General features: G+C 46.7%; 1 long non-coding RNA gene across 1 annotated transcript; it reads right to left on the bottom strand.

Annotated features, from left to right (window-relative positions):
- Positions 1 to 23: 23 nt before the first annotated feature.
- On the bottom strand, positions 24 to 21,953 carry LOC125149623 (uncharacterized). The gene is made up of 3 exons (XR_007145983.1): positions 21,881 to 21,953; positions 934 to 1,005; positions 24 to 123 (listed from the first exon to the last, which is right to left on the bottom strand). It is a non-coding gene; the product is annotated as an uncharacterized LOC125149623 (long non-coding RNA).
- Positions 21,954 to 27,995: the final 6,042 nt, after the last annotated feature.

The following is a 27,995-nucleotide window of genomic DNA, read 5'->3' as shown; positions in this document are numbered from 1 at the left end:
GTGATGCTCCGACACCATGTCCACGTTCTACAAGCCAGAATGCCATCGTTCTTCTGACTCCTTGACGTGAATGAGTTCAATTGAACTTGAAACCCACCTGCATCATCGCAAAAACTTTCAACACTACATTTGTCAATGGAAGAAAAGGAAGGCTGTTAAATACTTGAAATATCATTTCAACTGTTATGAATCTTTAATGGTTATAAAAATGGCTTTAAATTTTTTATCACTTACGTGCGCAAAGTTTCTTATGGAGGGTGACTACCAAGAACTTGTAGAGATCATCATGAAAAGAGCCTTGATCAGGCATGATGTATACAGTCCTTTCCAACATAAACCCTGATATAAAAGTTACATTCACGGAAGGAAACAAGCTCAAGTTTTCTCACGAAAACTATATAAATATTTTAACGTTGTTCAACATATATTGTCTTTCCTAATATACTATATTTTATTTTGTATAATGTATAGAAAATGGAATGCCTTTTTTTCGTAGGCCCCAGACAGAACCCCAAATTGCCTGCAGTTTATTATAATGTGCAGCGCAAATATTCTTGTCTTGGTGTTGTGTCGTGACTTTAAAAGGTCGGGAAACCCTGCTCTAAGGTATTTTGCTTCATCTTCACGGACCTTGGGTGATCTATGAGTCTCATTGTCAGCTAAACGCCTTAAATGCCATCGTATGCAGATCAGTGTGACCATAAGTCTTCCCCAGGCCCAACAGAGAGTCTACAGGGGCCAAAGACGGCATCTTATGACCCTGAGGAGGTTCCCCCTTCAAGTTGTTCAGCTGATCCCTCCTCTTGTGGGTGCTGCCTAGGCCTGAGTCCCTACTGGTAGCAAGATATGGTATAGTGAAGGAGGGGAGTGGGGAGAAGGGCAGGGGAAGGGCAGGGGCAGCTCCCAAACAGCAAAGACATGCTCACTGCTTACCCAATCCACCTCTCCCTCTGTAGCTCTTCTGGGCTCTCTTCTCCACCTCTTGATTTTAAATAACTTCCTGAACTATAAATGCAAAGAGTTCCAAATGAAAACTGATTGATAGCCTCGTATAATTATATAATAAAAACGCACCGATATGCATATACATTATGTGTGGGCTCATATGTCTATATGCATCTGTATCTATTCCAGAGGGAGGAATATGCAATAACGTCTTCTGAAACAAATTGTCAAGGTGTCAATAAGGAATCTCATAATGAATGTGTGGGTGTGATCTGGGGTAATTTCATCGCAATTATATTGCTCAGGCTGATTTCCCAAGACAGGTCTTAAAGGCACAAGTCCTTTCCCAAGCGGAAAGCCGGGTGTTTTGCTTCCTATGGCGTCTTCAAAGTGTCACGTTTCCCGGCCAAAATGCGTTTCCTCAAGCAGACCAGACCGATCTGAAGAAATCAGGTCGTTAGCAGAGTGTTCAGAGCTTCAGGCCACAGCTACAAGCTTTTAAAACCCTGGGAGAATGTTTGTGCCTGACCCCCAACAACGTTAGCAACTGTTCATGGCTGAAAAGGAACGATAGCATCACCCCGCCAGAGAAGTTAGAAGTCCCAACGACGTGCACTCAAGCACTGTCCAAAAATGCTTGGGGATGAGGGAGAGCAAAGATGGGGACCAGGCAGGCATATGCTGGAGGGGGCAAAGGAAATACATGTGGCCCATGTCTCCAAGTGGTCCCGAAGGGATAAATGCATGAACGGATACTGATCATTCAAATGGAATGGACTAGAGGTCTAACCATGGGAACCCAGGATAAGGGTGAGGACATAAGAAAGACTTTGTAGGACTGGTTCATCTAAGCTGGGCTTTGAAAGTAGAAAAAAAGTGCAATCAACGTCTAAGAGATTGGTTTTGCATCATGCCCTGCTCTATGCCGAGTCCAGAGGAGACTCTCCCTCAACAAAATTTTGTGGAATGAAGTATAGATTGCATTCGGGCATCTTCTCACTAGGAACAAGGGCCCCCGGTTGCGCATCTCTGAGACCGGACCATGGAAGTTGCTGTCAGGAAAGCCACATGTGGTCCGGGACATTGTGTGTATGCTGGACCCCAGCTGCAACACTGTCTGGGCTTTCCACGACAGCCATGTTGGAAGAGTTCTAGGAGGCAGACAGAAGAGGAAAAGAGAGGGGAAGGGGCTGGCTGCTGAGTGGGCTTCCATGGAAAATGGGGCAAGGGCAGAAATTATTTTCTCTGCCTTTGTGACATCTAAATCTAGACTGGCCACCTCACATTAGAAATCCATGAGTTTTTGCTGATGCCTCCTTGCCCCTCATCCCTGCAACGTCCTCAGCACCCTCTCTGGCCCCATGCACGCCTATCCCTGAGTCTTGTCAAGTGGACCTTTGCAACATCTCTTGACTCTCTGAATCCCTGCAATCTTGTCCCAACTGGCCTCTCACATCCACTCCCTGCTACCAGACTGATTTTTCAAAAATACTTAAAACTTCCCTCCCTTAAAGCTTCCAATGCTTCCTTTCACCCCAGATAAGGGTTAAACTCCTAGGCATTTCCAACACAACCTTTACGTTCTCGCACCTCCTTGCTTTTCCAGATCTAGCCTTTCCTTGAACCACCAAACTCCACAGTCATGCCAAATTCCCTATAGTTCCTCCAGTGCTCCCTGTTTCCTCTCAGTGCCAGACCTTAAACATGCTGCTGTCTCACTCTCTCTCCCCTCTCTCTCACTCTACTCTCTCTCTCTCTCTCTGAAATGTCCCTTTCTCCCTTCTCTATAACAAGATTAACTTATAGAAACTTTGAAGACCTATACTTAGGCTTTCCCTCTGGGATTCACCGTATGGGTTAAATATCCCGCCTCCATGCTCCAGAGCGCTTTGTGTGTTGAAAAACCAATGAACTGCCCCTTTCCTAGTCCATCATGCTCCTGAGCTGTGAGTAACTTGGTGGTAGGGACCATGCCTTTTACCTAGCAAACCTAGCACCCAACACCCAGCACAGTTTCTAGTAGGTAGCATGTGCTCAATCAATATGAAAGGGGGGGAGAGAGGGTTGTTTGGATGGATGGATGGATGGATGGATAGATGGATGGATGGCTATGTATTTGGATGGGTGGATGGATGGATGTGTTGACAGTGCTTAAGCAACCTGGGCAATAATAAATTGAGGTTCCTTCTTCCTGTCTATACCCCCACCAACTAGGTCATCCTCTAAAACAGTGTATCATGTCCCCCAAAGACCCCCAGGCCTAGAGAGATAAGCAGAAAAATTATGGAACCTGCCCTATTGCATGGGAATGCTTTAGTTTAGACTAAAGCAAAAGATCCCGTGTGTAGGTCTTCCAGGGAAGGTAGAATGTCCTCTGCCAATGGAAAGCAAGCTGGTCACATATTCCAGCAGGCATCAATCCAGTTATTAAGACTTTTTAAAACAGAAGGGAAGTCAGGGTTTTTTTTTTCCAGGGTTTTTTAAGGTTTTGTCAAGTCAGGCAAATGGAAAGGAACTGTATAAATTCCACTTCTCTTTCTGGGACTGACTTCTGGACACCAAATAAGTGAGAATCAGCCAGGTTATTCACCACCATTCTGGTTACATTCTTAGGATAAAAGTCTGGAAGTAGAAGTACACATTTAAAAAGTACGGACATTTTTAAGACTTTTAGTAAAAATTGCCAACTTCATCACCAGAAATGCTGTAGCCATGTGTAGTCCCACCGTGTTCTATGTGTGGCTACCCCACCACGCTCCTACTCACACTGTAAAACCCTTTTTTAAATCTTCCCCAATTTGATAAGCAAAAATTAGAATCACCTTGTTTCAATTTGCATCTCTTTGATAGCTGGTAAAGTTGACTTTTGTTTCATAAGTAAGGGCTGTTCTGCAAATTTCCTGTTACTTTTCTTTGCCTACTTCTCTATTGAATTTCTTGTACTATATTATCAATCCGTAAAGGCTTGTTTGAATATGTGAGCATCATTAGTCTTTTACTGTATGTTGTAAATATTTTTTCTATCTCTTAAGAAATGTGACTCCCCCACATTCCTCATTGGAAGTGAATGAATGGATCTTCATTAAACACGTGGCTCACAGTCCTGTGCTAGGTACTCCTGGGTATGCAGGGTGTGTAAGACACGTCACCTGTCCTCAGGGAGCTTGCAATCAAGTTAATCCAGCGAGGTAAATTTGTCTCGAACATATCCATGAAGCATTAACAGCAATACAAGTCTTTAGGAAGAGAGAGGATTTGTACTGAGCTTGAGGTCGGGCTTGGTTCTCAAGGGAAAGAAACAGGAGAGGTCAGGCATCCCAGGCAGGGAAAAAAGAGTAAGGGCACCAAGGTGGGAAAGCCCAGAGTGGGTCTGAGGAATCCTGAAGAGCAGAGATCTGTGTAGGTGAGTGGTGGGAGGTAAGGTCAGCCAGAGAGGATCTGAAATACCCAGGCTTTGCGACAATGTGGCCTTACAGAGGTCATTTACCTTCCCTGGCTAGGCCAAGCAGGAGTCTTTGTCTCTGAGCCATTCAGATGCGTGTGCATGCTGGGTACGTTCCACTCTTTTATGATGGCTGTTGTTTGTCGGAATTGATTAGCCTTTCTGTGTGGGAGCCATCTGCTGTCTGTCAGGCTCCTTGTCTCAGTAGCATGTTGATTTCTATAAATTATTACAGCATTTGGAGTCGGCTGGTAGTGTGATGCTGTGAATCCCACACATCCAAATCAGAACTGGATTGAAAGCCATTTAATGCTGTTCCCCCAATGCCTTCTCTCTTGGTCAATAACATCTCAAGTGAACCATGATGGGTATTATCTTGGGCTGCTCGTTGTATTCTGCACCATTTTCCTTCTTCTGGCCACAGGGCTGAGCAGCTGGTCCTGGCCTGGCCACCACAATACCCCCAGGTCCCTGGATACAGAGATGGGTCAAGGGTGAACCCGTGGTTCAAGCAGGCCTGTGGGTGAGAGGAGGCTGTCTTTCCACTAGGGTCGCAAAGTTGGGGGATGCATATTTGGAGCTATTAATGGACATCTTTGCTGGCAAGTGGAAATGCTGAGCCGAGATAGGCAAAGATGACACACAGTGTCCCAGAAGTATTGATCTCTTAGTTCCCACATCTCTTCCCCTCAACTCCAAGGGCTTCATCAACTTATCCCCAGCAACAAGGTCTTTGCAGTTCTTCTTGCTTAAGTTGAGTTTTTGTCACCCATAATACAGGATTCCTGAATATATACAGTATCACTATCAATCTAGCTGCCCAAACCAGGCATGTGGGAGTCATTCTCAAATCTTTTTCTTTCACCCCCAAATCTAATCAGTCACCAAATCCTCTTGATTCTACCTTTAAAATCTCTTTCCAGTTACTTCCGTCTGTAACTGCCTCTCATCTGGATCACACAATAGCTTCCTAACTGATCTCCTTGGATTTGGCCCCCTTCAAACCCATCTTCCGTGAACCCATGTTGTTTCTTTCTGGAATCCAAAGGTTCAAAAACTTCAGAAGACATCAGTGAGACAAATCCAAACCTCTCAGTGTAGGATACAAGCCTGTCTCCATCTGGTCCATCCTACCTCTTCAGTCCCAACTCCAAATGTACCTCACCTCCCAGCTCTCCCATGCCTCCATGCCTTTGCACACCTTCTAGAAGGCCTTTGCAACCTTGTTTGCCTGGTTTCTCCTCTGGACCCCCATGATTCAGCTCACATGGCACTTCTGCAGTGTTCCCCTGACAACAGGGAGCATAGCATTCTTCTGGGAATTCATGGCACTTCAGTGTTTGGGTTAAGGACAGGAAGATGGCAGTGGAGCAGTTAAGAGCATAGGCTCTGAGTCAGCAGACCTCAGTGTGAGTTCTGGCTGTCACCCTTACTAACTGTGGGGACTTGAAAAAGGCATCTAATCTGAAGGATCACTCTTCAAATGGGGGACATAAATAAGGGTAACTGTAAAGATTAAGTGAGAAAACTGGGCAAAGTTTTGAGGTAGAACAGCAAAGATACTCAATAAAAGACAGCTCTCATTGATGAGTGACCGTGCCTTCACCAATGTCACCCCAAACCCCACCATGAGTTCCTGGGGGCAGGCATGAGGTGCTGAATCTTATTCTGGTCGTGAATCCATGGCTGGCACAGAGTAGGCATGCAATGAATATTTACTTCATGACTTCTCATCTCTTTTCATCCACTGTTTTACTAGGGGAAAGGGAGCAGAAGAGGGCACGGCTATGACTCTCTAATCACTACTACGACTCTAGCTGGCTCAAAACTGATGAATGATTGGCTCTCCTTGGGAAATAATTTGGAAGTGACAGTCAATGAACCAACCAGCCCTATAAGGGACACGAAATCTAGTTCCCTTACATCGTAAATGCCAGTGGTTGTCTATCCAGCTCTCAAGGAAGATGATCCTATTCTCAATTCATATGTAAGTCCTAAAACAGTCTAAGCCAGTCATGATAATGCCTTTCTCCTTGCTGGAACTTGGTTGATTATTGTTTTTAAGAGGAACTTTACTTTTATTACTTTGCCAGGCAAAGGAGGCTGCGGCAGACGCATGCCTTCAAAACTGCAGACCTGCCCAAGGTAAAAGGATGAGGGGTTTTATAGAAAAATACGGGAGCTGGGTGCTTTCGATAGGAACCTGGAATGTGCTGCCGGCTGTGTTCCTCATGTCTTCAAAGTGGTCTCATGACTAGTGCTGGTAGCAGCCATCCGAGTCTTGTTATGACGTATGCGTTGAGGTCAGTGAGATGTCAAGATCATACCAAGTTCCTGGAACAAAGGATTCTGTAGAAAAACAAGTGAAGGGGAGAAGGTGTGTGGAGGAGGGGGAAGTCTTCCATGGAGCTTCTGGGAAAGTTTGCTTTGTGTTGTTTTGTTTTGTTTTAAGAAGAGATACAAGGAAGAGACAGTTCCTTTTCTTCTACCTCCCATTGTTCATCTGCAAAAGATGCTGTGAACAGGGACCCTGCTATCTGGTATCCTCAAAGGAAACCCACAAGGATAGCAAGGCAGAAAAACGGGAGGAACCTGAGTTCTTGACGGTGCTATCAAGCCATAAAATTAGCCAGCCCAGGGGCACCTCTGCCTCAGAACTCCTCGCTTGATTAAATACGAATTTATCTCACTATGTCAATCAGTTAAATCAGTTTTCTATTATTTGAAGCCAAAAAATCTTACCAGATTCACTTAACTTTAAAACTTTTCTCCCAACATGCCCCTGCTCATTCCCTTCTTAGACGTCACATAATACGCTTACTCCCCCATGTCCCTTTTTACATATGCCGCTCTCTCTTCTTGAAGAGTTTAATTCATCTTTCACTCCCTTTTCTCCTGGCTAACTTTTACTTACCTTCTGAAGCTGGATTCACCCTCCCTAGGGGTTGGATATCTGAATACGGCATGGTTCCTCATAAAAATATTCCATGGTTCCTCCAAGGACAACAAAGGGTAAACCCTTGTGTTCTTCCGAACCCCATTAACACTGTGCACACTTCAGGTCACATTTAATTACAATCACTGATCTTTTTCTCTTCAACTACAGGACAGCCTCTTGAGTGTAAGGACGACATCTTATACCCCAGTATCCCTCAAACCTCGCACAGTGCCTGGGCTGGAACATAATAAAGACTCAATAAATGTTGAATGCATGGATAGACAAGTAGATGATGGACAGTCTCTATAACGGACAGTCTTCCACTCTTGCCAGGGAAACCGGAATAATATGAACAAACTGTAGAATGACAAAGAATGATGTCACATTGTGTGATGCACAGACCTCCTAACAATTAAAAAAAAATGCATATTCACACAACTTTAAGGTATCACTACATGATATTAAATTAACCAAAATAAATAAAATATATAAAATCCAGTTGGGTGGACTGTGGGGAAATAGCATGCCATGAACTATTAGTCACATTGTAAATTGGTTCAATCTGTCTGGAGAGCAATAGGGTAAAATGTAACATAAGCCATAAAACTGCTCATACCCTTTGACATAGTATTTCCACTTTAGGGAGTATACCCTGAAAAATAACCCAATCCAAATAATAATAATTAATAATAATAATAATAATAATAATAAAAGTAATTTATATGAAGACATTTATAACAACAGTACTTAGAATCCAGGAAAAAAACAATAACAGCTGAGCTCTAATGGGACAGTAAAGCTAAACACATTACGGCATTTTAGGTCAAAGGAAACACTGGCAAGGTCCACATGTGAATGCATATATATAATTATGATAATTAGAAAAACAAAACGGCCACATCACACTGATCTAAATTATATACGATTTTATTTAAAATATATTTCTAAATACTGCAAAAGATATTAAAGAGAAATAAAAAGCTTTGGTTGATCGTTAGGTGCCTGTATTTGCATGGAATGCAGTCCTCTGGCATTCCACTCTTAGGTATCTACAGTACACGCACCTTCTGCTTTCCAAATCTTATCCACGTGATGTTGTCAATATACTGAATCATCAACCCGATGGCTTGTAGGATGAAGAGATGATTAAATATCTCTGTGGTCTAAACTGCGACATAGAGATGGAAAGCTGATGCAATAAAGTATACTGCAGTCCTTGCCAGGTGAAAGCAAACTGTGTCTTCTTGTTGGAACTGAATTTTTAAAAAAGCACTAGCCATATAAATAGCTGCAGATTGAGTATCAGGGACTCGGTATTTTCTCCAGTAAGGCAGCCATATCTGAAATAGCTGTAATTGGAGGCCACTTCATCATGTTTATAATAATCTACCGCCATTTTCCAAGATATAGTTATTTTCTGCTCTGGAGAAATAAGTGACTTAAATGGAGCTGTAATAGGAGTCACCACACCTGCACCTTTTGAGTCTTTGATGGCTGTAATTATTTCATCCAAGGACAGGGTATTACTTTAGGCTTACTACTTTAAGTCTTGCATTTGGCACTTTCTAACAAAGAAACCCTTCAAGTAATCAACATAATAATTCTGCCCAGTATTGAATGTATCTAGTCCAACCTTACAGTCAGGAACTGAGAAAACATCATGGAATGAACTTGGGGATTCACGAGGCAAACTATGATGTCAAAATCCCATAGATCACTTAACTCCCATAAATCCCCTAGGATCCTCGGGAATTTGCTGAAAACTAATGAAAAATCTAAAAAGTATGGACGTCTCTTTTTCCACCAAGCCACTATTACCTTGGTAAAAGGCTCCAGATCTCTGTGAAGATAGCCAGGAATGGGATTTATAGTATATACTCGTGGTATAATTGCAGGGTCCTTCTCCAGAGGTGTCTGGGCTCTGGTCTATGGCTCAAGTTTAGGAACTGGGTGAAGAACAACAATTCTCTGTACTTGGTGACTCAAAAGGGCTTTTGTTCTCTACGTCTAGTGTTTATTTGTTTGTTCTGATTACATGGACCAAGAAGGTTCTTAGAAGACTACCCGTATATGTCAGTGCAAAAGACTTCACAGTCATTTAGCCATCCCAAAGACAGCTATGAGTGCAGGCTGGTCTGATTAGCATGCCAACCCGCTGCCTATTATGGAACCTTGTATTGTTAGACACCTTTAGCTGTGCAGTTAGCGGCACACCCAATAGCTACTCTCCACATCTTCCTTGCCAACAGAAACAAAGCGTGTTATGGTGCAACAAAGTGCTCAGCTAAAAGTTCTCCCAGTACTAAATTCCCTTAAAGTTATTTGGCTTAGAATATGACAAAGTAGATAGGCGTGTGTGCGAAAATTCGATCTGGAAGTGAGCAAAATGAATAGAAGGCCAAATGCAGTACAGCTGACATCTGGCAAGCACATGGCACAGACATCCAGAGATTCCCAGTGCCAAGGGGCAGTGGTGTCACTAAAGCTGCCCCAGAGCCCCAGGCTCTGCTCTTTAGCCACATCCCTGCCCAGTGCAACCTGTGGGGTACATAATATGGTTTTGTAAAATCCGTTTCTGCTTAAGCCAGCCCACATGCAATTAAAAACATGAAACAATACATGTACCACCTTGCCTCTGGAGGTTTTTAAAGTGTCACTCCCTGGTCTCTTCCCCTGGGGATTCTAGTATCCCCAAGGAAATCTAAGATCTCATTTCAGCTACAGCACTCTCAGCCTAAAGATAAGAGCCGTTACAGCTCTCAAAGATATTGGCAATCATGATCGTTCCCAGTGACCTGGTAAAGGAAATATCTTCTAGTCCCTCTTAGGGAATACAGTGAGCACAGTGAACAAGCTGCATGTGATAAATCCTTGTCAACCATGTTTACCTAATTTTTTTAAATTCTTTCCGTCATACCAAATTTTTCTGGCATCTTATTTTCATTCCTTATAAGCCATTACTGAGTACAGGTTTCAGTACGTCCTCTAAGAAACTAATTACAAATCCCAAATACTTGAGTTAACACGTTTGATAAGTACACCCATATGCATAAAGTCAGCCGGATTTAAAATTATGTTACCCCCAGAATGGAGAGCCAGTTTAGCTACCATTCACCAAAATGAATGACACTTGTTCCCTATAGTCACTAACATTGGTTCCCAAAGTGTCTCCCAAGAAGCTCTAGGGGGTTCTCAGAACCCCTGTATGAGTGGGAAAATGCAAGGCTCTGGGCATTCCACTCCACTTAAAAGCTTACTCCAAATTTAACTTATAGGCTTCCAGCTAAGCTTTTGTTTGAAGAAAGTCTAAAGCTTAAATAAATAAATAAATAAATACATAAATGGAAACCACTGAAATAGATCATCTTTGAAGTCCATCGAGAAGAATTCATGGTTTTTCTAATTACCATGAGCTAGTTTGACATCCTTCATTGGAATCCTAAGGAGAACCTTCCAGAAATGTTGACTGTCTTAAGGCTGTTTTCCTCCAGTATCTACTGTGACCATTTGGGTATGAAACTCTGGCACCTGCCTAGAAAGTGCTGCTCTCCACCTGGACTGTGGAGAGGACCTCAAAGTCCAGAACATTCCATGGCCAGGCTTAGCATAGCCTGGGCCAGTATAGACTGTCTGTCCGTCTGCGCTTTAGGCTGTGTTCCCTTCCCTCTGTCTGGGGCCTGAAGCTCTCGGAAGCATGGAGTCTCCTTCCCTCTGCCACCCCAATTTCACTGTTCAATAAAGGAGCCTTTTTGGGGTCCTCAGATCCCTCCATGCAGACAAATGTTTGTCTGCTTTCTCATGGGCCGCTGCAGGTGCAGGATGCTATAGAGGCTCACAGGGCTTGGAGTAGTCCAAATCCTAAAAAGATGTGGCCAGGTGTCTGGAAGGGTGGTCAGTGGGCAAGATCATCATTTCTTTCTTTCCCTTTCTCTGGAGGCAGAAGAAGTGGGATAAAGCAGAACCACGGGCAAATATAAGAAAAAACAGGTAAAGTAATAATACCAGTCATATGTCTACAAAATATCATATATCCTATCACATATCCCTCTTCCTAAGCATATCCATGTCTGTTATTTCATCTAGGGACAGGGTTGTCTAGGAATATTCATTCCGCTTGACAGGTGGAGAGAGCGGACACAAAGTAAGACTATGGGCTGAGTTGAAGCCACAACCAAGGCCTCCGAGTCCTTCCCAACACCCCTCCCCGGAGTTCCTCTGACTCGGTGTCTCCAACCACCTACAAGAGAAGAGCCTGCTCTCCATTCCCCACACAGGGACGCACCGGCTCCAATTGTGGGAAAGACGCCATCAAACTCGGTTTCTGAAAGCGACTCTTCATCAGACAGAGGAGCCCTTCCCTTTCATCCAAAGGGCTCCGTTTACTCCTGAAAAGAAACTAGAGTCAATTGTCTCCTACGAGGAAACAGGTTCAAAGGGATCCATATGCGGCTCTGAAATAGCCCTGTTTGGAGAGCCAAGAGGGCCCATGACTCCACTTCCAAGGGAACTCTCTGCGTCTAGGTTTGAATGAAGTGAGTAAATCAAGACTTCACTGGTTCTGCGTTAAAACCCAGTCACGGATGACATCAATCTTCTGAAATCATTGGGGAGTGAGAAATGGGTTAATAATCACTAGGGAGTCCCACCCATAAAAGTTGGAGTCTTTAACTAAATCCTCTTCTGTGAGGACATAATGCAACATCATTAAACCGGCCGTGACGAGCATTTTGCCTGCAAACACACCAGCCCTGTTTTCATCTGCCTTCAATCTGCCGTGGACTGGGGCTCTGGCTTCTTAAGTGGGCTCAACTGTATTACAGGCTTCTGTGGTGATGTGGGACTACAGCGAGCTCCATTTTATGTTCTTAAATATTCATAAGGCGCTTTGCAACATTAATATCTTAGATGGCTTACAAGAACACTTAAATACTGGGCCTTCGCTCCCCTCCCGTCTCCCCGAAAGTCCCAGCCTGTTCTAATTTGTGTAATGCATTGGGCCATTTTAATAATTGTCCAGGGATTTATTTGGTGGTTCGGCTGCCCCGTCGCAGAGGGTGTAATTACGACCCCGGCTTCTCTTATCATGCGCTAATCCGGCTTGTTTCACCAGCAGAGAAGCCAAGATTGGCAAGGGCAAATGCAGGACAGGGCTGTTGCACCGCAATTAAGTTACGGGCCTCAGCCGTTTCCCTTAACCTTCCCGCTCCTCCTCCAGCTTCGCTGCTGCTGAATGGGGACTGAGCAGCCGTCGCGGCGTCTAGAGGATGTTTTTAATTAAAGAGCATGTTTTATCTAAAGGAGCAGTTTCAAGAAGGGGAGACCAGGGCCATCAGCGACAACCCAAACAATAAACTTTTGGCACACAACGCTCAGAGACGAGAGGCTCCGAGACGTCTCCTATCCCAAGGTGCTGTGAAACTCCGTTGTCATGGTTTTGCATAAAAGCAAAATGGAATAGAGGCTGCCGGTTATGACTGGAGACAGGGGCGAACATGGGGTATCTTCGAGCTCACTGAAATTCTCTGATACGGCGCAAACACCAGGGACTCGGGAGATAGTGAAATTCAACTACTCTAAACCCGGACGCTTCTAAAGGGGTGCAGACACGGTGGGCTGCATGGCATTATTTCACATAGAGTCACGGAATCTTACATCGCTGATGTTGCCTGATCATCTCTTGCCTCCGGCCCTATAAGCTCAGGGCAAGAGACATGAGAGGAGAGGAGGCTGAAATAGTAGAACATGCAGAACCCGCGTCAACGCACAGAAAAATCTGAGCACCAGCAGGCTGGGCCGGATCCATAAAGCTTGGAGGACTCCAGTTCTGAATCTCAATAGGGAAATAAGCCAACACGCATAAAAGAGTATTAAACCCCTTCGAGGTGAACATATAAACACATGCAAATTAATACAAAGCTGATTAAGAATATCTATGCTCTAGGACTAAGCCTGTTGTCACCAGCCCCCAACTTTCTGAGGCAGACACTTCTATAGTTCTAACTCAAGTTTAAATGTCTGAAGCTGGCAAAGTTGTGCGCTGGCCTGGAGGCATGGGCCAAGCCTAAGCGCCATCTTCCTCGTCCCTCTCTGCTGCCACCCCGTCCTTCACACATGCCGTCCCACACGTGACCATTCCCCGGCTGGCAGTCTTTGCCACAGAGGCAACCACGCGGACCCGTTGCATGCCCCGGGAAAGTGAAGTCTTGGATTCCACGTTCCTGCAGTTCTTTCCCCGAAAGCACAAGTCAGAGGAGGCTTTGTGGCAGAGATTAAGAGTTGGACCTCGGGGCGCCTGGGTGGCGCAGCCGGTTAAGCGTCCGACTTCAGCCAGGTCACGATCTCTCGGTCCGTGAGTTCGAGCCCCGCGTCGGGCTCTGGGCTGATGGCTCAGAGCCTGGAGCCTGTTTCCGATTCTGTGTCTCCCTCTCTCTCTGCCCCTCCCCCGTTCATGCTCTGTCTCTCTCTGTCCCAAAAATAAATAAACGTTGAAGAAAAAAAAGAAAAATTTAAAAAAGAGTTGGACCGGATAAGGCTGGGCTAGTGAGAAGCGTCCCGAAAAGACAAGCCATGCTCTGGGATGATTAATTGGTTTGCCCGCTGTGGGGAAGATAGTTACCAGAAAGTCGTAGGAGATGAGGCTAGGAAGAAAGACAGGCAGAACATCATACTTAGATGGTGGGGTAGCCAGTTTATGAAACCCAAGCTGGGTGCCCAAGCTGGTACCTTTCGTCCAAAGGCGATGAAGTAGAAAACTGACTAGTCTGTCTTTGCTTCCACCACCTGCCCTCTGTCTTCTTTCTAGGAGACATAATTTGAACAGCATGGAATAGTCACCCTACTCCGTCTTAAACGTTTCCGCCACCCGTACGCAGGAATAAGAAGCTCTCTCTACCGGAAGCATGAATTATCACGCGTTACTTTTACTCATTCACGTTCTTCCCTTTAAGCTCCGAAATGCACGGCAAATATCTCCATTTAGAGGAGAAAGCAGCACCTCCTCTCCCACCACAGTCCACCTCCATAGGACGACCCCTCCACACACACAGGTGTATTAGCCCTTCCCCGGGCTTGCTGATATAATGAAATCTTCTGGAACATTGATCCAGGACGGGATCGTTCTGGTCTAGAATGGGATCAGATCCTGCTCAAGGAGTCCAATGAAGGCCATGCGACGTTAAAAGCCAGAAGTCCTACTTAACCGCTACCCGCACGATCTTGAATGAACGGCTTCCCAATCCGGGCCTCAGTTTCCCCACCTACAAAATGAGGGAGTGAGTCCTGACAATCTCCAAGCCACCTTTGTGATCTAAGACCTCATGCATCCCTTTTTGCAACAACAGCACTTCGTTGTAACATGGTGTTACCTGGTGGACAAATTCTCCACACAGACTACAAAGATGGCTTTGTGGCCGAGCGTCCATTAACATTTAATTAATACCAGCGTTAATCTCTACCTAATCCGTGTAAGATTCCAAAATAGAAGGGAAGGTGAGCTGCTCCCAGAACCGGCTCCTGCAGGCTCCTTGATATCCGAGCACCAGGATCACAGACTTGCCTTGTCAGAACATGATTTACAGCACTCAGAAGAGCTACATAAATTTCCATAAACATCCGCAAATGCCCCAGACATCAGATTCCCTGTGCACGGGCATCAGGGGGTAGGGAGAGAGCAGATCCCGGGGGTCGTGGGCAATGAAGCAGCTCCACGCACCGGGCAGCACAGTGGCTCCCCCAACTTCAGGGCATTAAAGCTAAATTTGACTAATCGTGAGCGTTTCTTCCTCTGCTGAGCACCTGAGCACTAATTACATGCCTGGTTAATTCAGTAATGTATACACATTGCTGAGCGAACCCAGCTCTCTCCTCTCCTCCACTTCACGAGATTAATGGGGGAAGAAGAAGGTTGTTACAAACCTGTTTGTGTGGTCGTTCTTTACCCCTCCTGTGACGACGACCAAAAATGATCTGAACCACCTTCCCCGTCACTGCTTGGGTGCATGTATCCTCCTCATTTAGCTCCAGGTACCTCTCCTCCAGCAGCCACGCATGTGAGGCACAGTCAACAGCGAGACGGTGAGCGGGGTGGGGGTGGGGGGGCAAACGTGCCATCTCAGCGGAACCATCACCGTAAATTCCCCCCACAGTGGCCCCGATGTCACACATTTGTTAGCAGCTGTTTCCAAATGGCCATGGTGGCGTGTTGATTTCCAGGATCATCGAAAGCTTTCTTGCCCCACCCCCACTTCCACCCCCTCCAGTCACTGCTCGGTTCTGTCCCGTAAGGATACAACTAGGTGTGCGTTCCAAGGTCACAGCTGGCCCTGAGTGCAGGAGCCTAAATTCCAAGGTCTCTGGGGCCCCAAGGAGGTCAGAGACTTATGAAGACAAAAGGGTGGAGGGTGCAGGAATGAGGTTTCCAAGTGGAACAAGGGGGACATCGGGGGCCTCCTGGACATTTAGACCACCCTAGGCCACCCTTGCTGTCAACATTAGGACAGAATAGGAGAGATGGCCCCTCCGGCTGCCCTTCTGTGCTCTGTTCCCCAACAAAACTTGTCTTGATGTGTATAGCCTTGATCCATTTTTTTAATGCTCGTAGAGGGATGGGAGCATATCACGTCATTTAGCCCAGCCCCGGCCCCCTAGAAACACCCCCCGGCTCCTGCTCTTACCATCCCTTAGGAATGACCCTGAATTCCGGACTCCTTAGGTCTGGTCTGCTCACTCCAGGCCTGGATGGGCATCCGTGGACTGGAACGAATCCCAGCAGCAAGCTGTCTGCCTGTGCTCAGTTCAATAAGCATTTGGTGAGCACCTACCTTGGGGAGGCCATTTACTGAGCATGACAGGGAGGCCAAGGTGAGAAAGACAGGCTCTTGCTGTCATGGAGGTTTCAGTCAAGCTGGGAGAGGCACAAACTGCTCATGGCATCCACTGATCATGTATATCCATGCACATGGCCCCAAGGGGGTGCAGAGAAGGGACCGTTCATTGCTGAAGAGAGGGATGTTCAGGAACATACCTCTGGCAGAGAGGACGGAAGGAAGGATCAGAAGGAAGAAGTGTGATAGACTGACAGGGCAGAAATGGAGCAGCAGGAAGGACCAAGGCACAGAACGTGCAAATGCATGGAAATTGAAAAGCGGCCAAGATAGTTTGGGGGTGACTCTCTCTGAACTCGCCCCTCCTTCCCTCTCCCTCTCCTCTCCCACCTCCCTCCTTCTCCCTCCCCCTTCCCTCCCTAGTTCCTGGGGAAGCATCCCCAGAGAACCATGGCCAGTGCAAACCCTCAGGGGACTCTGCGAAGCCCTGTCCACACACACATGGCATAAAAGACGGCCAGCCTATGGCTCCCCCACTCCTCCCCTTCCTTGTCTGCCATCTCTCCCTCCCTCTCAGAACCACTTGTCACCTCCTCCAGACCAGCAAACCAGTGACCTCAGGGCAGATTTACATCTTAAAAGAAAGAAAATGGGATGCTTACATGAAATGATGATGGAATTTCAGGCATCAAGAACAGGCCGTTCAGAGAACTATTTTGAAGGGTAGGTGCACCTTCTTCCTTGTCCTTCAAACAACAGGGGGGCTGACCCACTCAGGTATAATGAGTTGGGCAGACATTTTTAAGAGCATCTCATCACATCAAAAGATTTCAAGGCCTGGGGCGCCTGGGTGGTGCAGTCGGTTAAGCGTCCGACTTCAGCCAGGTCACGATCTTGCGGTCCGTGAGTCCGAGCCCCGCGTCAGGCTCTGGGCTGATGGCTCGGAGCCTGGAGCCTGTTTCCGATTCTGTGTCTCCCTCTCTCTCTGCCCCTCCCCCGTTCATGCTCTGTCTCTCTCTGTCCCAAAAATAAATAAACGTTGAAAAGATTTCAAGGCCTTTTAAGAACAAATTCCTCTCAAGATGAAACACAGAAGCTCTGGGAACTGGTGTCTCTTGCCTTCAGAGTCCACTGGCCATTTGGACACGAGGCAGCAGCTATTAGAAGACAGAATAGAGTTCCTGATCCAATGGAGTTGGAAGCCAGGCTAGTTCCTCATGCCCTCCAGGTGCCAAAGGGTGGAATGTGGATTGGAATCCACATTGTCTCTGGGCCAATTGTCCCAGATTCTGCTGCCCCCTCACCCCTCTCCCCTTGGTTCCTCTCAGTTTTAAGAAAGGACCTAGATAAGCCAACCAAAGAGGTGAAAAATCTATACACTGAAAACTATAGAAAGCTTATGAAAGAAGTTGAAGAAGACACAGAAAAAGATGGAAAAATATTCCATGCTCATGGATTAGAAGGACAAATATTGTTTAACTATCGATACAACCCAAAGCAATCTACATATTCAATGCCTTCCCTACCAAAATAACACCAGCTTTCTTCACAGAGCTAGAACAAACAATCCTAAAATTTGTATGGAACCAGAAAAGACCCCGAATAGCCAAAGCAATCTTGAAAAAGAAAACCAAAGCAGGAGGCATCATAATCCCGGACTTCAAGCTGTATGACAAAGCTGTAATCATCAAGACCCTATGGTCCTGGCACAAGAGCAGACACTCAGATCAATGGAACAGAATAGAGAACCCAGAAATGGACTCACAAACGTGTAGCCAACTCATCTTTGACAAAGCAGGAAAGAATATCCAATGGAATCAAGACAGTCTCGTCAGCAAGTGGTGCTGGGAAAACTGGACAGCGACATGCAGAAGAATGAACCTGGACCACTTTCCTACACCAAGCACAAAAATAAACTCAAAATGGATGAAAGACCCAAATGTAAGACAGGAAGCCATCAAAATCCTCGAGGAGAAAGCAGGCAAAAACCTCTTTGATCTTGGCCGCAGCAACTTCTTCCTCAACATGTCTCTGGAAGCAAGGAAAACAAAAGCAAAAATGAACCACTGGGACGTCTTCAAGATAAAAAGCTTCTGCACAGCGAAGGAAACAATCAGCAAAACTAAAAGGCAACCAAGAGAATGGGAGAAGATATTTGCAAATGACACATCAGATAAAGGGTTAGTATCCAAAATCTACAAAGAACTGATCAAACTCAACACCCAAAAAACAAATAATCCAGTGAAGAAATGGACAAAAGACATGAATAGACACTTCTCCAAAGAAGACATCCAGATGGCCAACCAACACATGGAAAAATGCTCAACATCACTCATCATCAGGGAAATACAAATCAAAACCACAATGAGATATCACCTCACACCTGTCAGAATGGCTGACATGAACAACTCAGGCAACGACAGATGTTGGCAAGGATGTGGACAAAGGGGATCTCTTTTGCACTGCTGGTGGGAATACAAACTGGTGCAGCCACTCTGGAAAACAGTACAGAGATTCCTCAAAAAATTAAAAATAGAACTACCCTACGACCCAGCAATTGCTCTACTAGATATTTATCCAAGGGATACAGGTATGCTGTTTCGAAGGGACACATGCACTCTGATGTTTATAGCAGCACTATCAACAATAGCCAAAGTATGGAAAGAACCCAAATGTCCATCCACAGATGAATGGATAAAAAAAGATGTGATATATATATGTATGTATATGTATACATATGTATATATGTGTATGTATATGTATGTATACATATATGTATATGTGTACACGTGTACATATATGTATATATGTGTATGTATACATAATACATACATATATATGTATTATATGATGGAGTATTACTCGGCAATCGAAAAGAATGAAATCTTGCCATTTGCAACTACGTGGCTGGAACTAGAGGATATTATGCTAAGTGAAATTAGCCAGTCAGAGAAAGACAAATATCATGACTTCACTCATATGTGGAATTTAAGATATCAAACAGATGAACATAAGGGAAGCAAAAATAATATAAGAAGAGGGAGGGGGAAACGCCATAAGAGACTCTTAAATGTAGAGAACAAACTAAGTGTTGCTGGAGGGGTTATGGGTAGGGGGGTGGGCTAAATGGGCAAGGGGAATTAAGGAAGACACTTGCTGGGATGAGCTCTGGGTGTTATACGTAGGGGATGAATCACTGATTCTTCTCCTGAAGTCATTATTGTACTCTATGCTAACTAATTTGGATATAAATTAGAAATAAATAAATAAACAAACCAATAAGTACAAACAAGTAAAAATAAATTAAAAGGGACCTAGATATACCCCTGGAAAATATCCTTCAGCTCCATTTGTGGAATCATCCAGTGATTTGGGGGATCCCCATTTGTTGACAGGCTGTGGCCCGAGCCCCAGAACAGACCCGCAGCGAGGTCACATCCCCTCAGGCTGCACCCTCCCCCAGGCTGCCCAGCCCCAGCCAGGCCAGGTGATTAACAGTGTTGGCTGGCCCGTCTCCACCTCTCAGAAAAGCCGAAGCTTTCCACACAAACCACATACGTGGGGCTCCACCGCTGTTCCCATGGATAACCAAGGGCTTCAGCAGCCACGCGGTCTCGAAAAACAAGATAAGTCATCCCAGAGATGCCTCGATGACATCACGGGCTGTAGCCCAGCGAAGCTTTTACACCGACCCACAAGACAGTGGGGTCTGCAGCTGGCCCTGGCTGCCACTGGGCGGCCCCACGGCCACTCGGCCATAGATCACATCTGTAAGCCCATGGAGTTCATTATCTCCCTAATGCTGCTCCTTTTGTAGATCGTTAGAAAGAAACTTGACCTGACCTCTGAACTCTGAAATTGATTGTTGCCTTGAAATGGTCAACAGCCCATTTTCTAATCGATGTGCGGAATAATTTTATACATATTTAAATTATATATTAACTTTAATGCTTGTTAAATTTATCTACCACTTTCCTCTTGTGCTTCTTTTACAGTTGCTCGAACTCAGGAGGGTATATTTACCACTGAGGGAGGAAAAGAGAGAGGGGAGGGGAATCGAGGCCAAGACCAAGGGAAGGAGGGAAGAGAAGTCCCGGGGCTGAGCCAGAGGCCGTGGAGGACTAGGTCCTGAAGCTGGGGTGTGGGGAGGAAAGTCGGTGTGTGTCTGGAAAGATATATGTGTGTCTGTGGGTGTGTGTAGGCATGAGAGAGTAATGTGTATTAGCATGTGTGTAGGTGTATAAGAGTATATGTGTATCTGGGAAAATATATGTCTGAATGTGTGTGCATTTTCTCTCCCATGCACTCTTCCCCAACTTGTCAAGTGGTCCAGACACCTTGCCTAACCCCTAGTACCGAGAATTAGAAAGAATTTCTCCCCCTAACATGCAGTAAGGAGCTATCAAGACAGGAAAGTTTTGCCTGAAAAGGGCAGACTCAGACCATTACGGTTCTCCTCAATGTGGCTTGCAATTTGCAGTACAGAAAGGGGTCCCCCAAGCGCTTCTGGAAAGAAGACCAGAACTGCTAATGGTCTCTAAAGCACAGGTTCTTAACCTAGTGTTCATTAAGCCTGTGTGGATCGATGAATCCCTTGAAATTGAAGAAAGCACCAGTGTCCGTGTGCACGTGCATGGGTGTGCACGCGCCCGCTCCTGTGTGTATGTGCGCAGGGAGAGGCTGGTCACGTCCGCTAGACTTTTAAGAGGTTTATGACTATGGAAGAAAGAGGACTGCAGATCAGATGATACATTCCTTTTGTGGGGGCAAAGACTGCTTTCTCCAACCCCCTGCAACTAGCACTCTCACACACAGTCCCAGCACCCCTGCCCTTGCCTCCCTCTGAGGGAGGACTCACCAAGGTCTCTAGCCTTGAGCCCAGAACACCTGATAGAGAGCCACTCACGCCTGGAGCAGAGGAACAAGCAAACAACCTCTCAAGTGGCTCCACGTTCAGAATCCAAATCAGCATGCCCGTGCTGCCCCTCCTGACCCCAGCCTTCCAGAGTTTGGACACGCCCAAGATCCATAATCTCTGCATGCCCCCTGTGGATGAGGCGTAAACAGATAAGCAACCCCACTAGAAACAGTCTTTAAAATATTCATACCCTTCAACTCAGTTGTTTTACTTCCAAGAATCTATCCTATGGAAATAGTCAAACTGCAAACAAAGGTTTGTGCACAGAGATGTCCCTCAGAGTTTTGACGCCAAAACAAATGACTGGAACCCAGCACCAGGGGACCAGCTAAATACATGCAGAGATTCCGTGGGAAGGATTGCTCTCCAGCAATGCAAAAGCATATTTACACTTACGAACCGTGCAACTCAATTAACTACCAATAATTTTAACTGCCCGTCCTCTATTTCTTAAAATATGTTTAATAGACATTTTAATGACACGGGGAAATGCCTAGAATGCAATTATCAAGTAAAACCACAACACGGTGGGATTTCAAATTTTGTTCAATGCATGCCGAAAACAACCGAAGGAAAAAAAAAAAATCCTAAAGAGTAATACTGATTTTTCTGAGGTGGAGGCCTTCCCATACACTTTTTTGTGCTTTCTAAGTTTCTGTTGTCAGCATGCATTGTTTATTCTGCTATTAGCATGCATGTTTAATGAAATGAATTAAACAATTAATTGAATTGTTTTAAAAAGCTACGTTAAAAAACATCTCTGCTTTCTAATCCATCCACCACACGTCCTCCCTCAGCCCAGACCCCAAACTCACAGACTCCAAACGTCTAGGTTTCCCTCCTTCTTGGGAGCAGGAGAGCTTCTCTCAAGTTCTGCATTTCCCCATAGTGGTCCTTGAAATAAAATCAAACCAGTACTCACTTCTTCTATTCCTTCACACTTCCACTTTCTTCATGAACTCCCAGAACCCTTCCTTGCGCAATCTGTTTTAACCTTCTTCCGTTTCCCCCGGTGGGTTATTCACGACAGCCAGATCCCTCGTCTACACATAAATGCCCAACTTAGGTGAGAGAGTACAACCCCGGGGGGTCTCTGCCCTATGAGAACAAAAGGGGGGCAGGCAGGGAAGGGGGAAAGGAGGTGGGTGAAAAAGAAGACCAGCTTTGCCAGTGTAGGTTGCTACCAACTTCCCCGGGAAGATCAAGGTCATCTAGCGTGAACTGCCTTGACTTCTTCCCTCTGCCTCAGAGACTCTCGGCATCATCATCCATCTTTTCAGCCCCCGTCCTGTCTCAAAGGAAGACGTATTTCCTTACTTTGCCAAGGTGCACCCCTCCACCTGGACTATCGATCCCATGCCTTCCCATCTCTTCCAGACCATTACTAGATCAATCATCCCCAGCTCTCCAGAGTCTGTGATCTCCCCTCTCTAGTGGCTCGTTCCCTTCTGCAGAGTCAGACTGCGTGGATTTGAATCCCTTCCCTACCACTGAGTAGCTAGGCAGGCCACTTTTCCTCTCCATGCCTCAATTTGCATGTCTGAACATTGGAGTAATAATAGCATCTGCTTCGTACAGTTTGGGAACGAAATGAGTGCTCCCTTTGGAATAGGGATGTCGCATAGCAAATGGTGGCTGCTCTCCTTATTTTTAAGGTCCTAAAATATGCTCAGCGGGCTCCTGTGTGGGGAAATGTCTTTCCCAGTGCCCTTCTCCGTCATTCCAACATCCTGAATCAGTCCTTCTTGTCGGGGGAAAATTTCTCACTGCCCGGAATTTCTCTGCTTCTCTCAGATCTCATCCGGATGCCGCCTCCCCCACTAATAAAGTTGCTGTCAACTGGCGTCGCCAGTTGCATGCCCCCCCCCCGCCCCGGGTCCCCAGGACTTCTCTCGGCCTTCACTCACCTCAATTCCCACGTCTCCAGACCCCTCGCTTCTCCAGACTTTGGCCTCCTTGGCCTCATAACAGCGTCCAGCCTTTGGTTCTGTGTCTCCTTCTCCAAACCCTTCTGTTCCGCTTCCTCCACCAGCAACTGCTTATCTGTTTACTCCTTAGATGGAAGCTCACCCTCCCAAGGCCCTGAGGCAGGTCCCTCCTCCTCCCACTCGGCCCCCTTTCCCTGAGTGACCCTGTCAGGCCAACTGTGGTACGTTCTTCCTCTCATTAGCTCTTCAATGGTAAAAACGGGTAATAACATCAATCAGAGAGGGCTGTTGGGAGTCCTGTGGCCAATGATTAGTTTCCCTGTCTTTTCCCCATCCCAGTCTCAGTTTCTTTACCTGTGAGATGGGGGTAGCATCATAAGGATTTAGAAGCTCCTTGGAACGACTCTCCTTTGAAATTATTTGGCCCCAGTCCTCTGCCTTACTTAGGAAGTGACTCCTGATGAGACTTTATGCTTCAATAAATAATACTCCCCTTCCCAGACAGACTGGGACTCGGAAACGCTGATCCCACCAGAGAGGGAATCGGCTGCATCGCTGCCAGACCGATGGAAGCGGCTTCCGATCTGTGGCAATCGTGGCTCGCTAACATTTCATTCCAGAAATCCCACCTCCCCTCTTATTTGGGAGACCAGCACCCCCTCCCCAGCATGCAGCCGGCCCCATTCCCTGCTTCTGTCCCCAACGACGCAACTTTTATGAGCACATGAGAGAGTCCTGAAGCTTCCCAGCCGGGCGGAGGAGATAACAGAGCTTGGGTTTATTTTTAAAATTTTTTTTTTTTTTCAACGTTTATTTATTTTTGGGACAGAGAGAGACAGAGCATGAACGGGGGAGGGGCAGAGAGAGAGGGAGACACAGAATCGGAAACAGGCTCCAGGCTCCGAGCCATCAGCCCAGAGCCTGACGCGGGGCTCGAACTCACGGACCGCGAGATCGTGACCTGGCTGAAGTCGGACGCTTAACCGACTGCGCCACCCAGGCGCCCCCAGAGCTTGGGTTTAAATGGGCCTCCTGAATCCCTTGCCTAATTTCCTAATTTCCAGGAAACCCACATGGGTGGTGGTGAGTAATGCCTATTGCTCGAGCAACCCCTAAAGGGTGAAACACCCAGGGACTGAAAGTGCCCCATCAGATCACTCAGATACCCTGTAGGACCCCCGTCGAGAAGCTTGGGATAACATATTTATGGGGCACTGTTCCCGATGCTTTGTATGTATAAGCTCATTTAATATTTATAATACTCTTATGGGTAATTACAGGTAATAGGTAATAGTCTTAAAGGTAGTTATAATTATTAAGCCCCATTTTGGGGCTGAGGATACTTTATGTGTGTCCTCGATCACACATAAAGCAAGGGCAGAGACTGGGTCCAAAGCCAGGCGGTCCCAAGTCCAGAGCCCATGCCACTGTCTCTCATGCCTCGTCCGCCTTCACAGGATCCTCCAGTCCAGGGGAAGTGACACGGAACTTGGAGGCCCCACCCAATCCACTGCTGCCCACGCCTCAGCTGCCCTCCGTGATGGTTAACGCAGGATCAACCTGACCGAGCCATCAGGCGCTCAGACATTTGGTCAAACGTTATTCTGGGTGCCTCTGTGAGGGTGTTGCTGGGTGAGATCTGCCTTTGAATCAGCGGCTGAGTAAAGCAGCAGGAGGAACTGCCCTCCTCCTTCAATCAATTGAAGACCTAAGTCGAACCAAAAGCCTGAGAAAGCGGGCGGTCCTGGCTCATTGCCTGAGGAACACTGGTTTCCTCCTGGCCTTTGAACTCGGACTAGAACGACATCAAGAGGTCTCCAGGCTCTCCGCTGGCCCACTGCGTCTCTTGGGAGTTGTCGCCTCGGTGATCCTAACACCCCCACATCAGCTCAGACTTCCTAGTTTCGTTGTACCCATCTGGTGGTGTTAGGAGGAGGGTCCAGCCACAGCAGCCCTGGTACAGAGCATCGGGGCGTCGGGACAGGATGGCAACTGACCACAGAAGGGGGAGGAGAAGTAGAGACGGCCACCAAGAGGAGGTTCCTGGGGGACAAGAGGGCAGAAGGCCGTGGGGGTGGCAGTTGGGAACAAGAGGGGGTGCACTTAGCCCAACAAGCTGGAGGAATCTCGGTAGTGAGGAAGGAAGACAGGACGGGAGGAGCCCCCCATCCCGCACTGTCTCCGCAAAGGACGTAGCTCCCACCTGGACCTAGTGTGCCCCCCACCTCCAGCTGTTGTCTCTTGATGCCCCAGCTGGCACGTGAAATCCCTGGGGAAAAGCCTGGCTTCATCTCGCATCCCTAGCACCTGGCACAAGTAGGTGCCCAACAGTGGGGGAATGGGGGCGTCTATCAGCCAGACGCCCGATGAGAAAGTCACCCCGCTTACTGTGTGATGTGATTCTGCTTGAAGAATGAAGGCAAAGCCATAGAGGGCAGATGAGAGGTGGGAAATGGTTCTGGACCGCAGTAGCCTGAATCCTAGCAAGGCAGTGAAACATTATGGGGAAATGGTGCTCTGGAGCCACGCTGCCACATTCGGATTCCAACTGCATCTCCGCCTGGCTGTGTGGCCTCAGGCAAGTTTCTTAACCTCTCTGTTCCTCAGTTTCTTTCCCCCTCTGCAAAACGAGGGTGACAATAGCGCTCGCCTCAGAGGGCTGTCAGGAGAATTAATGAATTAAAATGCCGGTCAAGTGCTTAGGACCCTGCCTGGCACAGAGTAGATATGCCTGATCATCACCATCACCACCCTCAATCATCATTTTCCACAAGCGGCCCGTCAAGGTCCCTCCAATTCGCTTTGTCCTTTTTTAAGGTTTGACCTTGGGGACTCAGCCTTTTACGGAGGTCATGTGATTGTGACCCTCAAAGGAAGAGAATAGACCTGAGTTGCGGACTGTAACCCGCAGCGTGTTTCCAGAAATCTCTGATGTCCCAAAATAAAGTTCCACGGGTCAAGAACCCGAGAAGAGCGATACTGAGTCCCCAGAAACATTCAGCTTCATTCAAGGTGGTGGGGGAGGATTATTTGTTTTTGCAAATATTAAACTTTCCAATTTTCTTATACCGGTGGTGGCTTCATCAGAAAGCTGGAATTGGATGCCCAGATTATTATGAGACAGGCTGTGGCTTAATCTTCTCGATGTTTTTATATTTGAGAATAAAGAGGCATTTGGCACTTATCTAAAATTACAACAGCGGAGAAGGAAAAAGCCCTCGCAGGTACGTGGCTGTGATCTGCATATTTACATGCTGTTGAGTTCATTACGGAATCACAGAATCAAGGCATCGCACAGCTACAAGGAGCCTCAGCGCCCCTCTCTTTCAACCTTTTCCTCTGACAGATGGGGAAACTGAGGCCCAGAGGGAGGATGTTAATTACCCAGTGTCACTTGGCTAGTTAGCGACAGGCTAACTACGCTTTCTGGAATGGGCCCTACGCCTTTGCTTTGAGCTTCTCCATAATCCGGCTCTGTTCGACCTCACCGTTCCACGTTGGCCTTCCATGCAGCCAGCAGTCTCCCTGCGACCTGTGTGGTTCCCACACTCCCAACTCCCTCACTATCAGGAATGCCTTTCTTAACTTGCCCCGCTGATCCTTCCTTTCCTCTGAAGCCAGGTGGAGGCCGCTTCTTTGAAGTTTTTTCTCGTGACAGCTGCAGCCACAGGGACACTCTCAGCCTCTGAACTCGTGGAGCAAGTTCAAAGTGCACAGACTCAAGGCTGAGAGCCATGTGAGGAGGAGCTCGGGGGTGGGGGGGAGTCCGATGGCTCCAGCCTCCTTCCCGGCTCTACCTCCTGACCTCAGACAAACGATCTCCTTCTGTAAGCCTCAGGTGCCTCCACTGTAAAGATACTTAGCTGGTGCAGCCGTTCTCAAATAAAATCACGCATCATAGCACACATAGTAGGTACTCAAGTAATGGAAACTTCTATTTGATGACGCGTGATCTAGTTCGCCAATCTACCGTAGGCCTTCTGTCCTGTATTTGGTTCCTATGCATGTTGGTTTTGTCGTCCCAGCTACGTTGTAAGGAAATGCAGCGAGACTCCACGAGGGCAAGAATTGCATCCCTTTTATTCCCTAAACGACCCTCAGTGCCCCTCGCACAATGCCTGGCACATAGTAGGCACCCTGTAAATCTTTGTTGAATAAATGAGCAAACTTTCCTTTCATCCCCTGAAGAGTTTAGACCCACAGTGACAAAGGAGAGCCTTTATTGTATGTGTGCAGCGATTTGCATTTTTCAAAGCATTTTCACGCGTAAAAATGTGTCTGATGTCCAGACAACCCTGCGCTGGAGGAAGTTCCGGTATTATTAGGCGTCCCCACTTCACAGTGGAGGACGCTGAGGTGCAGATGACAGGCCTGGAAAGGGCTGGAGCACGGGCTACCGCCATTTCCCAAATCCGGATGGAGGCTGTCCCCAGTCTGCCACATCCAGGAAGTTCTCATGGAAGGACGGATTAATTTGGATTCTGCTTCTGATCAACTTGGTGAAGCATTTGATGACTGTGTGAGGGGCTCCCTGGCTTCCAGAAGAAAGACATCTCTGAGAGAGGTAGCCGGATAAAGGGACGCCTAGGCAGGGAAGCTGGGGCATTGGGAGGGAAGTGAATTAGAGAAACTCTTCCTTCAGCAAGACAAATTTGTGCGGGCAAAACCATGCCTGGCTGGGGAAGCCAATTGGAAAAGAATGATAGAGGGCCGGCTCCTGAGGTTCATCAAAGTCATTTGTTGCAGGTAAGCTCATTTTTCACAGGCCAAGGGGATATTTACCTGGAGTACACCTTTAAGGAATAGCCGACAGATTGAATGGTACAATGCTTTATTATATTTCACACCCTGGTGATTCAATATGATGGAGGCAGAAGGAGGGGGATGGTGCTCAGGAGGGAGAGCAAAGAAGAAAGGCAGAGGAAAGAGATATTAAAATGTCCAGCAATGGGCTGTCCTCCTTCTCCGGTGCCTGGGGCGAACCTCAACTGCAGTGGAAGGC

This window comes from Prionailurus viverrinus, chromosome D3 (assembly GCF_022837055.1).
Source record: "Prionailurus viverrinus isolate Anna chromosome D3, UM_Priviv_1.0, whole genome shotgun sequence".
In the NCBI taxonomy this organism is placed as follows: Eukaryota; Metazoa; Chordata; class Mammalia; order Carnivora; family Felidae; genus Prionailurus; species Prionailurus viverrinus.
Note: the sequence above shows the minus strand (reverse complement) of the source record. Positions and strands in the feature narration are given on the sequence as shown.